General features: G+C 42.9%; 1 protein-coding gene across 1 annotated transcript in view; it reads left to right on the top strand.

The window, feature by feature from the left end:
• PRKDC (protein kinase, DNA-activated, catalytic subunit) overlaps positions 1 to 12,277 on the top strand; it is an 836,940-nt gene that overhangs the window by 396,186 nt on the left and 428,477 nt on the right. The window lies entirely within an intron of this gene.

The raw sequence follows: 12,277 nt of genomic DNA, 5'->3' as shown, positions 1-12,277 counted from the left end.
GGCCAGAAGCTCTACCCATTGTACTGTACAGCATCAGAACCACTCCCAGGTCCCCTCTTAATCTGTCTCCCTTTGAAATCTTGTTTGGTCGACAACCGCATGTTATGATTAACCCTCAGGATGATTTGAAGTGTAACAATGAAGTGACTGTAAAGTACTTGATTAACATGAGTAAACAGCTAAGGAATCAAAATGATAATTTGAAGTTGGTGATTCCTGATTTACCAGATAGTAATTGTCATGACATTGAACCTGGGGATTATGTAATGATACGGAATTTTCTACGCTCAGGTTGCCTTATTGACAAATGGGAAGGACCATACCAAGTCTTATTGACTAGCACTACAGCATTGAAAGTTTCCGAGAGAGAGACTTGGGTTCATTCGTCCCATTGTAAGAAGGTTGCTGATCCAGAGAGGTCCCGTGATAAGGAACAGACGGTAGAGGAAGTTGTATCACTGGAGTGTCTGTTCCAGGAGGACTGAGGCGGCACCTGAGCATTGAGAATCACAAGATCAAAAGCAGTTGTCGATTCCCTGTTCCCTTTTATTGTTTTTCTCCACTTCCCATTCCCCCCTCCCTCAAATTATTTTTCCCCCTTCTCATTCTTCTTCGTTTCCTCCTATAAGATGGACTTGCCCCAAGAGACTGTGATCCGGATTTTCCTGTTGACCATGATGTTGACCAGAGCAGTCTGTTCCGGCGAGAGTACCATGGAGGTCGAGAGAGGTTCTGGAATGGGTTCTGATGACAGAGATGGAGGCGTAGTTTCCCAAGAACAACATAATCAACAAGCAAAGGCGAGTATCAGAAAACGATCCGATAGCATTGACCATAGAAGGAATTGTGAAGGATTGTTAGCTGAAGAAAACTGTATCTGTAGGCTCTGTGACAACGTAGTTGAGGATGGGTGCATCAAGAAATGCCAATCCAGTTTTAATATCCACATGGACCGGCATCCCTTGAGTGACTATCACTCCTTAGTGGGTAGTGTGTTAAATCAAACAGATTGTTGGGTATGCTCTCAAGTACCTCAAGGTCATAGCAAATCAGGACTAGTACCATTTCCTTTAACGATAGGGGAGGTACTTGAGCTAAGTGGTGGGAGGCCGGTGGACAGGAGGTTTAATATCTCCAGTCCTCCTAGTTTGAAGCTCCACCAATATCATGTGGATAGATCCCTCATATGTTTTAACATTTCCAATCCCCGAAAGCCGGGAAATTGGGAAGTGTCATGGAGTAACCAAACCATGACCTTTTCATATAGAGCAGATAGAATGCCGACAGATACAGAGCTTATACGCCACATAGCCAGTAGAGGAAAATCTTTCCGATATAGGTATACCCTAGGAAATAGGATTACGAGAGTTGGAGAGGTATCACCAGGATACTGTGCACATATCGTACAAGCTGATACGTGTACTAGACAGATGGGAGAATTAGGGTTAGGAGATTTCACATGGAAGATGTGTAATATGGTTATGTCCTACTCCGTCCCATATGTTCTCCCCGATGATGCATATTTCATATGCGGGAGGAAGGCGTATAAGTGGCTTGCCCCAAACTCTGAAGGATTGTGTTATATTGGAAAAGTACTGCCTGAAGTAATGACTGTATCACATGCCAAAATGAAGGATATACACCGTGTTGCCCAAGCTCCTTATACTCACACCCATTAGGAGCACGTAGTTAAATGGCACCTGATAGAAAGAATAGAGCATCCGGCCTCTGACATGATCCATGAATCCACCGGGATTCAGGTTCTAATCGCGTTAGATTTCACTCGCACCGCCAGAGGAGTGTTGAATTATAAATACATATCTGCGCTCGCAAATTTGTTAGACAATATCACAGAAATGTATGATGACACGTTTAGGTATACTGGAAGAGAACTTCAAGCTTATAAAACAGAACTAGTTCAGCATAGAATGATTCTCAATTATCTCACGGCAGTAACAGGTGGATATTGTGTCACACTGGCAACGCAGTACGGCGTGAAATGTTGCACATATATTACAAATAGTACCGAGGACCCGGTCGAGGTCATAGACCAAAAGATGGACGATATTCTCCAACTGAAGTGGGAATTTCGCAGGAGACACAATCTCACTCTTGCTGCTGTAGGTAATGAGCTGACTGGTTGGGTGTCATGGTTGAACCCGCAAAATTGGTTCTCTGGTTTAGGAGAATGGGCTCAAGGAGTCATAATGGATGTAGGGAAGTTTCTCCTATGTATCTTAGGTGTTATCATAACGATTGGCTTGATATTTAGATGCGGTCAGGCTTTAATGAAGTGCAAACGAAGTACCAGGGTGATGAGTTTAAGGAGTCAGGAAATTGTAATTCCAATGGATTTGATTTATGACCCAAATGTAGAAACAATGATGTGATGAAAATGCGATTTCTACGGTCCGTTTCTTTCACCTGTTTTTCCGTTTTCTCCAAGGTAAAAAGACCCACTTGGACGAGGAATTTGATGAGCCGATATACAGACAACAGATGGATTAAAGAAGAAATTTTGACAACCTGATACGCAGATTTTTGATGAACTTTGCCATAGATCCCCAGTTTCCCTAGAAGTTTTAAAATTACGCTAGCCCAACACTTTTGTAAATCTATGGACATTGACAAAGCTTTTGCTCGCACCTTATGGGCAAAAGCACAAGGAAGACTGCATTCAACAGACACCGAACAAGACTTCAACCGACAAATGTTCATTTACCTGACATAGAATACCACTGCATTTACCGTAATTATGTCTTTTCTTCATCTCTACAACCTTCAGGTAATTACACACATAGGATAGGGAATACAGGCACAGATATCAGCAATCACATATTCCCCCATTCATGTATCATCAACTAAAATGTGCTCCCCATTTTGTTACAACCACAGCCGAAAAGAGCTCGGTAAAGTTTGACAGCCCATCCACAGACCCGTACCGCGGGATAAGAAGGAATTCAAATGTATACTTCGCAATGCCTCGAAGCTTGATTTAAAACACGTACGGCACGATGATACATGACCCCCAAGCACGGATTCATACACACATGCTTCTGCTATCACACTAGGTCATACCCTTTTCCTACCTTCTCCTCTCCTCCCCTACCCAACCATGTAAATGTGTTAACCCCTGACATATATTTTTCTCGTTTTGAAATGTTTTAGGAAGTGGCAGTTATTGTTGACTGCCAAAGGGTGGACTGTCAAAGTCAGAAAAATATCTCTATGCACACTGCCATATTTGCACCTCACACAGGTCTGCGCTGCGCATGCGTGCGCTCTCCCGTGCGTGCGCATACTCGCTGTTGCGGGCACCCGCGGGCGCGCGGTATGTGCATTTACGGTAGAGTTCATGTGTTCGTAGCGTGCGACTCAATCGTTACATATTTCCACTATATAATGTATTTTGTAGATCATGGTCCCTTTGATAGATTCTGAAAGTTTGGCTAATATAGAATGTTCATGAACAGAGAAATCCCCCTTTGTTTGATACGAAGGGTCAGACAGGAGTAATACAGTGGTGTTTAGTACCCATCGGAAGAGTATTTAATTAGCAATATTCCGGTGTTGGTTTGAAGCGGATTAATCGCTCGTGCGAATAGTTATGGACATAAGAAGTTTATGAACATTTACTGTATTTGCACTTACTTATCCATGCGGCGGGAAACCCAGTTTCCCTCCCACCTGAGCTGTTGGAAATAGTCACAGCCCACCTGTATGAATCAACCTATGACCTTTTGTTATAATGCGAGGAGGAATTCCTGTGTCCAATGAACAATGAGATTGTAGGGACCATTGAATTGTATTGTGTGTGGGGCATAAATAGACAAGCCGATCACATCCAGCTCTCACTCTTCAACGGTTATCATTGCTGAAAATCGGGAGCTGGATGTCCAGAGGCGCATGCGATCGTTTCCTTTGTGCGTAAGTTTTCTCCGCAATCATATTGTCTTTCTTGTTGTTATGGGCCATTTCTCTCTCTCTCTCTCTTCTCTTCTTTCTCTCGTACTCTCCTAAACATAATAGTATTGTATTGTATTTTCTGTGTAGTTATCTGGTTAGGTAGTCTATGTTATATTGTAGTGTATGACTTGTATTGTATTAATTCTTTTGCAAGTATAACACTCACAATATATACATTTAGGCGTTGGACCCTAAGCACGGTATCTGTGTATTTCTTATAGTGTTAAGTATTAACAGAGCGTCGGTGACGCTCAAACAGCTTTTAAGTTAATAAGGTTACACTGCGTTGCACCTACACCCTATCTCTACACTAAGGTTTTACAGCATATTACATTGTTTATGGTTTAGATTTAAAGGTTTAACATTGTGAGCGTCAGCGCCGCTGGTGATCTCCTCGTGGTCCCGAGCGTCCGCTACGCTATAGCGAATCATTACGTTAGTCGGCAGCCAATAGCGTGCCTGCCTGTGATCTCTCGGCCGTGAGCGAACGTGACGCTTGAGCGTCTCGACCACGGCTAAGCGATCGTTAATCAACGAGCGTACCCTTACGGTACTCCATACGTAAATAGCGTACAGTGTTCTTAGACCTCATAAAGGGTTTTATATAAGATAAATATTTAGCTTTATCACTGGAAATTAATGCAAGAGGCTTAGGTTACACTCAGTAAGAAGTTTAGAATGCCAAGGAAATGGAATTCCCATTATCCTCTTCCGGCTGGGGACTAAAAAGGGAGGTGTCTCCCAAAGTAGATCCACATGTCATCCGATTGGTGCGAAAATCTACATTACCTGTGCCTTCAACATCATTAAATTATGTCACGGATAGGAAAATAGATGGTTTTCTTAAAACAAATTTCTCCTTGTCTGGGTCAATCATAAGACCAGCCATGGCTTCAACTTGGATGGCAAAAACAGTGGCAGCCTGGGCTGATGCATTGGAGGATGACCTTTCAATGGCATCTAGAGAGCAAAAATCCCATATTGCACATATCAATCAGGCAGCTATTTTATGGTATATGCAGCCTTGGATATGGGTACAATTGCCTCTCAGGCATCAGCCTCAGCAGTACCAACTCGCAGAGCGTTTTGGCTACGTACATGGAAAGCTGACTTAGAAGCTAAGAAGGTTATGGAGTCTTTGCCTTTTACTGGATATATTCTTTTTGGTAAAGAAACTTTGTTTTGGAGTAAGAAGCAGACTCACATAAATCCAAGACTAGATTTCCAGCTTTTCTGCCCTTTCAGACTCAAGGAAAAGCAAAAGGAAAGGAAAGGCTTATGGCAAACAGACTCATTCTATCTGGTAAGACTGAAAAGCATTGGGCTACCAGAGTGCCGGCTTCCAAATAAGATAAACCATCAGCCTGATGGGGCGGGCCTCCACCTGGGGAACCCCAGGATGGGAGGCGGACTTCTTTAGTTTGCACAGATCTGGCAGCAGTCTACCACAGATGCGTGGGTGCAAGAAGCGGTATCTCACGGTTATGCGTTTGCTTTCACGAAAAACCCTCCTCAAAGGTTTTTTTTGTACCAGCCCGTCTTCAGTGGAAACGAAGGCCATGGCTTTGCAAGAGGCAGTTCAGAAGTTGCTTCAGTCAGAAGTGATAATTCCAGTTCCTCCTGCACAACGAGGACAAGGTTTCATTTGGAGATTTTACGTTCCATTATTTTGGCCATAGAAGCGGGGGGTTTTATGGTACAGTATCCCTGGTTATACAGGATGTTTACCTTCATGTTCCTATAGCACTGTCCCATCAGCGCTATCTCAGGTTTGCTATCTTCCAGCAACATTTTCAGTTTCAGGCCCTACCATTTGGACTGGCCACATCTCCCAGTGTGTTCACCAAAATTATGGTGGTACAGGTTGAGTATCCCTGTAATGGCTTCTTATCTCTGTCAGCAGGGGATTAGGATTTTTCCATACCTCGACAATTTATTAATCCTGGCACAATCTCAGGAATTGCTTCAGTGTCATCTGCGGCAGACAGTAGCTTGTTTGCAGAGTCACAGTTAGCTCATAAATTGGGCAAAGTCATCCCTGGTTACGTCACAACGGATGACTCACTTGGGGGCTGTGTTGGATTCGAGTCTTCAGAGAGTAATTTTACCTCCTGAACAAAATATCCATAATTCAGTCAAGGATTCAGGAGCTGCTACACAGACAAAAGGGTATCCATTCATGCAGCAATGCATGTGATGGGGTTGACGGTGTCGACATTCGACATGGTAGAGTATGCTCAGTTCCACTCGAGGTTTCTGCAACATCTGATCCTTTCCAAATGGAATGGTTTTCATCAGACAATAAAAAGTCAGATTATGGTCCTTTTTCTGGAAGTAAGGAGGTCATTAGCCTGGTGGCTACAGACATCCCATCTGGACAAAGGGAGACCCTTTTGGATATCAGATTTGGAAATTCTGACAATGGATGCCAGCCTTCAGGGCTGGGCAACGGTGTCAGGAAGGAGTTGCTTCAAGGGACAGTGGACCAAGAAAGAGAGTTGCCTGCCAATAAATATATTGAAACTTCAGGCCATATATATGGCACTTATTCAGGCAAAGGACATCCTTCAAGGGATACCAGTCCAAATCCGCTCGGACAATGCAACGGCAGTAGCGTACCTCTACCATCAGGGAGGAACTCGTAGTAGTCAAACGAACTGAAGGAGGTAAGTCACATGTTAAAATGGCAGAACTTCATCATGCAACCTTGTCCGCAATGTTCAAACTGGGAAGGTGATTCTTTCAGTCAACACGCAATTCATGCAAGCGAATGGGCTTTACACCCCGAGGTCTTCCAACTTCTGGTAGACAAGTCAGGGTTTCCGGAGATAGATCTCACAACGTCCCGTCAGAACAACAAAGTTCCCGCATAAGGGTCAAGAACAAAGGACCCCAAAGCAATCTTTGTGGATGCCCTGTCAGTGAGATGGGACTTGCGTCTGGCCTATGTGTTTCCACCAAATGCCCTGTTGCCCAGTGTTATGCGAAAGGAAAAACAAGGAAGGGGCGCCGTGATACTAATAGCTCCGGCTTGGCCCAGAAGACATTGGTACACAGATCTGCAGAGGTTGTCGATGGATGCTCCATTCTTACTCCCACAACATCCAGATCTACTATCTCAGGGTCCTTGGTATCACAAGCACCTGGATCGACTGTCTCTGACGGCGTGGCTCGTAAAACTTCCTTCCTGAAAGCAAGAGGATTCTCACAACAGGTAATTCAAACAATGCTCAGAGCAAGGAAACCTTCATCAGCTCGCATTTATCCCTGAATATGGCAAGCCTATATTCAGTGGTGCAGTAACTGGAAATTTGATCCGAGGTCTTTCAGAGTTTCCAGAGTCCTAGCATTCCTACAGTTGTGAATGGACAAAGGACTAAGGGTGGCTTTTTTGAGAGTGCAAGTGTCGGCATTGACTGTATGGTTCCAAAAGAAAATTGGTAACCTACAGGATGTGGGCACTTTTTTCCAGGGAATGCTGCACATTCAACCTCCTTTTGTTCCTCCTACAGTGCCTTAGGACTTAAGTTTAGTCCTAAAGGCCCTTCAAGTTGCCCCATTTGAACCACCAAAATGAGTGGATTTTAAATGGTTGACAGCTAAAGTTCTCTTTCTACTGGCTATTGCTCCAGCTAGAAGATTCAGATTTAGGGGCATTGTTATTTTCTGAATTTTTTATCCAGATAGGCCGGTTCTCAGAACCAAATCCAGGTATCTTTCTAACGTGTCTAAATTCCACCTTAACGAAAAAATTTTAGTCCAAGGGCCGTACCTTTTTGTGGGAGATGCATCGTTGGACGTAGTCTGTGTACACAATACGTTCTCTACGGATTTCACTAGAGAGGATGGGCTGCTGACAAGCAGACACTAGCGAGGTGGCTTCGAATTACGTTTTCAGAAGCATATTTTCAAGCTGATCTCTCTGTTCCGGCTAATGTCTCTGCTCACTCTACTCGTAAGGTAGGTCCGTCATGGTCAGCACAACGTGGTGCTTTAGCAGAACAGATATGTAAAGGAAGCCACATGGTCTTCCATTAACACATTCATTAGACATTATACCTTTGATACCTTTGTCTCTCAGGACGCTGAATTCGGGCAAAGAATTATCCTGTCCATTTAGGAGTGTCCACACCACTAAATTGCTTTGGGACATCCCAATGCTATCCTGTGGATAACCTGTGGACCCTGCAGGAGAAATAATCGTTTTGGTAGACTTACCGTTGATAACTCTTTCTCCTAATTCCACAGGATCCACAGGGATCCCACCCTGGCGCACCTGATTTGAGGATTCTTTCACTTACTAAGCTCTTCCTTCTCGTACGGAAGGGTGTGCATGTGTGTTCTTCTCTTCTTATTAGGGCTCTACATGATGCTTCTGCCTTGAGCTTTGGAAAACAACTGAATTTCCTGAGCCAGGAGGCGGGGTTATAGGGACGGGCCCTTTGCATTTGATCGTTTGGTGCAAATCCGCTGTCGCTACCTCATATCCCAGTGTTATCCTTTGGACTTAGGAGAATAAGAGTTATCAATGGTAAATCTACCATAATAGTATGAAAAATGTTACACACACATGTGGCGCTCAAGGACAAATTAGTCTCCCATGTGTCATAAAGGATAATAAGACAATAATCACCCTAAATATTCACAGTAATGATGATCCACCGTTTCTTTTATCAACCTGAAGAAAGGTGACCACCTCCACACAATGATTATTGGCAGTGGGGTCAAGGACAAAAAGAAATATATAGTGCGGTGATCCTTTTTACAATTGATTGAATTTATGCAAATGATGCACTTACAAACACACGGATATATATCTGCATTTCAAAGATGGTTCCACTGATGTAGGAGTAGAGCTTTCAGATGTGTCTTTAGCATGAGAGATGTTTAAATCTGTAAGACAGAATATACTTGCCTCCGCATAGTATAAAGGAGCGCAAGTAAAAGAATATAGTGCAATAGTTTTTTGTACAAACACACATTTAATACAAAATGCACTTACAGACATAAATGATTCAAAGGCATGGTATGAGAATCCAAAAGAAGGTACATCAGCTCAGCATGCAGCCCACAAACCCGCGGTCCCCAACAGAAGATCTCTAGATCCGGATACAGGAGATCAGGAGGTACCCTCAGAGTGGTGGTGTTGAAGCTGGCGAGTTCCCTTGTAAGCAGAGATTGTTAGAAAAACAGGCACTTAACGCGTTTCTGACTTAAAAGTCCTTTGTCAGAAGTGTAGCCTGTTCATCCTGGTGATCCTATTTATATTCCCTGCAATCATCACAGCTGGCTAGATGGTATACCTTTTGGTCCGCTCACTAGAATAAAAAGGAATTGCACAGATCAAACTGTCTGCAATGAACAACTTGATGAACTGACAGAAAGATTTGAAGCTAAGGGTTATTCATCTGATATCTTGATAAAAGCAAGAGATCGAATAGATCAGGTTGATAGAAAAGATCTATTGGAAGAGAGGAAAGTGAAACCCAGTTCTGACTTCAGGACCCAATGGGCTTTCATTACTCAATTCAATTCCTGTCATAGAGACAGAACGAGTGATAAAGAAAAACTGGAAAATATTACAATTAGATGCTATCTTATCACAACATATTCCTGATAAACCGTCATTCATATATAGGAAAGCTCCTTCACTAAGAGATCATCTGAGCTGATGTACCTTCTTTTAGATTCTCATACCATGCCTTTGAATCATTTGTGTCTGTAAGTGCATTTTGTATTAAATGTGTGTTTTTACAAAAAACTATTGCACTATATTCTTTTACTTGCGCTCCTTTATACTATGCGGAGGCAAGTATATTCTGTCTTACAGATTTAAACATCTCTCATGCTAAAGACACATCTGAAAGCTCTCCTCCTACATCAGTGGAACCATCTTTGAAATGCATAAATATATATCCATGTGTTTGTAAGTGCATCATTTGCATAAATTCAATCAATTGTAAAAAGGATCACCGCACTATATATTTCTTTTTGTCCTTGACCCCACTGCCAATAATCATTGTGTGGAGGTGGTCACCTTTCTTCAGGTTGATAAAAGAAACGGTGGATCATCATTAGTGTGAATATTTAGGGTGATTATTGTCTTATTATTCTTTATGACACATGGGAGACTAATTTGTCCTTGAGCGCCACATGTGTGTGTAACATTTTTCATGCTATTCGATTTCAGTGTTGTGAATGTACACTTTTACATTCACAACACTGTACAATGTACAATTTTACAATTTTACACTGTACAATTTTACAATGTACGCTTGTACAATGTACACTTTTTTTGTGAATGTACACTCAGTTGGGCTGCACCTTGGTCTTAATTGCGCACTGGAGTTCTCACTCTTGCCACTAAGTCTACCATAATGAATATATCTCTTCCACCCCCCCGATTCCAATGTTGCCTGTTGTCTTGGTTCTCAAGTGGATCAAGGATCAACAGGTGACTGTAATCCTGCTGGCTCCGGGTTGACCGTGCAGATTCTTGTGCACCCACATTCTGAAAAAATGTCAGTAGGTCATGGGTGGCGTCTTCCACTATAGCCTGATCTGCTGCTCGATGGTCAGTTTCTGCACAAGGACCTTCCTTGGTTGACTTAATGTCCTGGCTTTTACGACTAAGCTTTTAAAAGCTAAAGGTTTTTGCTTCTTAGTAGTCCATACTATGTTGTGGGCCCGGACACTGTTTTTTTTCACGCAATTGCCACAGGGTATGGAGAATTTTCATCTTATTGTGTGAAGAGCAGAGGCTTCATACATCCAAGTTTCAGCATTCTTGTTTCTTGGCCTTCCTTCAGGGGGGTGTTAGAGGCTTTTTTTCTTTGAAAGTGTAGATTTTGGCCCTGACTGTCTATTTCCGGCGTCATCTAAGCTTTCTTACAGAGGTTTGTACATTTTTACGAGGTGTTGCGTGTTCGACTACTGTATTTTAAGCTGGTAGCTCCATGGGATGTTAACCTGGTTCAGTTCTCAAGCAGTCTCCCTTTGAGCCTTTGGATTTGACGAACCTTAAATTTATTACTTGGAAGCTGGTCTTTCTTTATGGCCATTGCCTCAGCTCAGTAGGTTTCCAAGTTGGATGCTTTGCCTAGCAGGCCTCCATTTCTCTTCTTTCATGATGATAGGGTGATTCTACATGCCTTAGGTTGTTTGTCTTTCGACTTGAACCAGGAAATTGTCTTTCCTGTATTTTCTCCATCATTTTACCTGGATGATTTGGCTCTGCTAGAAGTAGTTCGTGCCCTGCAGATCTACTTGGACAAAACTTAATCCGTCCTCTGCACAGATTCTCTGCTCCTTCTCTGTGACACTCAAAAACATGGTTGGCCTGCTGTGAAGCAGACCATTGCACAGTGGATCCGTTGTGTCATCCTCAGGCCTATTCTAATCCGGGGAGACTGGCAGAGAACCTGGTCCTGGTGAATTCTATTAGGTATTTGGCAACCTCCTGGTCGGTGTGGCAAGGAGCTTGCAGGGAACACATCTGTCTGGCAGCTGCCTGGTCATCTGGCCACACATTTGCTTGTTTTTAGCATTTTCATGTTTTTGCCTCCGGTGATGCCCACTTTGGGTGGACAGTGCTCCGGTCAGGAAGCTCTGGTCAGGCAGTCCGTTAAATGACCCATGGTCCAGTGTCCGCCAGCCTTGATGAAGAAGAAAATTAGATTTTTAGATACTTACAGTTTAATTATTTTCTCTGAATAGGGCTGGGGACACTGCTTTCCTTCCCTCGTGCTCAGTTGTGCAGGGTTATGTCTTGACCATTGCTTCCCTATTGTTCTAGTTTGTCGGTGTTCCAACAGGATTAATGGGTCACTGCTTCTACTTACCAGGCTCTTTTAAAGTTGTACTGGTGCATTTGGGGCTGCATGGGGGAGGTGTTTAGGAGTCGAAGCTACAATATAATTTTATTAAAGTGCCAGCAGCGCAGTCCCAACTTATAACCCCATTGGTCCAATGTAGCCCAGCCTGATTTGTAGAGAAAATAATGAAACGGTAAGTACCCAAAAATCTCCTTTTTAATACTTTATAAAAACTTGTAAACATTGATATTGTGCAAACTGCAGAATTAGTTATGATGTCATTCTCCATACCTATTGTGGCAGCTTTATATTGCCACGAAGTCAAAACTCCCAAGTTATTTTTTATTTAAAAAAAAACACGAGTCCCACCCTACCCTGCTAGCTATCTCATAGAAGCTGCTGTATCTGGCAAAGCATGCTGTGATTTTTTGTTTCACAACACCTGAAGAGGCTGTCTAGGCTTGTATAATATTTTGAGATTTTATTAGTGCCATCAT

The sequence above is a fragment of the Pseudophryne corroboree genome, chromosome 5, assembly GCF_028390025.1.
Source record: "Pseudophryne corroboree isolate aPseCor3 chromosome 5, aPseCor3.hap2, whole genome shotgun sequence".
Taxonomy (NCBI): Eukaryota; Metazoa; Chordata; class Amphibia; order Anura; family Myobatrachidae; genus Pseudophryne; species Pseudophryne corroboree.
The sequence above is the reverse complement of the archived record's forward strand: the minus strand, read 5'-3'. Positions and strand labels throughout refer to the sequence as shown.